This window comes from Balearica regulorum, chromosome 1 (assembly GCF_011004875.1).
Source record: "Balearica regulorum gibbericeps isolate bBalReg1 chromosome 1, bBalReg1.pri, whole genome shotgun sequence".
Taxonomy (NCBI): domain Eukaryota; kingdom Metazoa; phylum Chordata; class Aves; order Gruiformes; family Gruidae; genus Balearica; species Balearica regulorum.
In genome coordinates, this window is record NC_046184.1 from 165,629,090 (window position 1) to 165,630,852 (window position 1,763).

The window sequence follows — 1,763 nt, forward strand, 5'->3', positions numbered from 1 at the left end:
CAGTAGCAGTACATGCTGAGGTAGACCTGATTGGGTGTAGCAATGTTGAAAATTGTAGCAGTGAAGCAACTCATGTTCTGGGCTGCATCAGCACTTCAAGGCATGTGATTATTCCACCCTGCTTGGTGTTTGTGCTGCACCTAGAATACCATGCGCGTGTTTGTTCCCCCTTGAATAATATGTCTACTTTTGTTCCCCCTAGTTCATGAGTGACGTTGAAAAATTTGACAGTGTTCCAAGGAGAGATACGAAAGATTATTTAACATATAAAGTTTGAAGGAACTGGATTTAATCAAGATAGAAAGGAGAAAGCTCATAGGAAATCTAATAATAGTCTTCAAGGACCTAAAATATAGTTAAGGAGGAGATGGAGCTACGCTCTTCATAAGATGCACAGTGACAGGATAAGAAGGAACAGGCAAGAAGTCACTTCAGGGGAAATGCCTGAAATGACTGAATATATATATATATTAAAAAAACAAAAGCAAAATTTGAGGAAAATTAAATGATGGGATAGAATGCCTGGAGAAGTGGTGGAATCTCCCTCACTGGAAATAATTAAGACTTGGCTTGATGGAGTCATGAGTAACTTCACCAAAGACACTGTTTTGAACAGAAGGCTAGGTCGGTTGATCTGCAGAGGTCCCTTTGAAACCTAACTTTTGTGCAATTCTGTGATTTCTGTGCTTCTGTTGAAACAAAAACTTAAATGATAGGTAGCAAGATAAGCCATCCAATTCTTCCTTCTCATATCTCTAAATCTGGAATTAACACAAACATTCTGCATCATGCACTTTAAATCTAACACTGAGATATTTCCTTTTCCTTCTCATTCTATAAAATATTAACTCCTGAAATTGTTAAAATTTAAGAAAAAGTTCTTATTTAGCCTATAAAAAGTCTCAAGTCCTTCTTTGCAGCATTTTATCAAACATATATTACATTTCATATTGTAGATGTCCCTCATTGTGATTATCATTACACATCACCAGCAGGGAGGAAATCTAGGGCATCTAGTGTTGCATGTGTGATTATTTTTACTTGAAATTTCTTTATTTAAACTGTAGCAGCATCCTGAAATTATTGTCTAGAAGCTCGGATCCTCTGTAGGCCGGTATCTAGCAAAAGGTGTTTTGTTACACTCACTGAGCAGCATATCACGTTTGAACTTTCCTAAAATATTGTCCTGGTTCTGGCAAGGGGAGACACCATAATCAGGCAGGTGGTTTTCCCAGGGTGAGGCTCATCCCCTGCACTCCAGGTGTGCTGACCCCTGCGATTTCCCCAAATGCGGGAAACTTGACTGCATAATTTGTGGTAGTGGGGGACTGTGTTCGCACTCTCCCCTGGGTGGTGCTGTCTACTATCAAGCAGTGTTTGATAGATTGTGGCCAGGGCCCAGCACAGCGCAGTAAGTTGTGTCTCCTTAGAATCCCCACAGCATTTTCCTTTCAAATATTCTACCATTTTATCAGGGTCTTGCAATTGTTCAGGAGTGAAGCTCCAAACCATTGGGGGTGAAAAGGTCTCTAGATACCTGCCCATACTCTCCCACATGCCATGCCAGCCCTGACCATTCAGCCTTGGGGAAGATCCCTGGCTGGTACTCTTAAAAAAATTTTTGCTAACCCTGAACAGGACTTGGAAAGCATTCAGGGGACCTAGCAATAGGAATATACTGGCCTGAACATTCCAAGGGTACTCAACATTCTCAAAAATTGTTGTAACCAACCAAAAGGGAAAAGGGGAGGTGAAAGAGTGGG

General features: G+C 40.8%; 1 non-coding gene across 1 annotated transcript; it reads left to right on the forward strand.

Moving 5' to 3' along the window:
• Positions 1–1,186: 1,186 nt before the first annotated feature.
• Positions 1,187–1,349, forward strand: LOC142600220 (U1 spliceosomal RNA). The gene has a single exon (XR_012833660.1). It is a non-coding gene; the product is annotated as a U1 spliceosomal RNA (small nuclear RNA).
• The last annotated feature ends 414 nt before the right edge of the window (positions 1,350–1,763 follow it).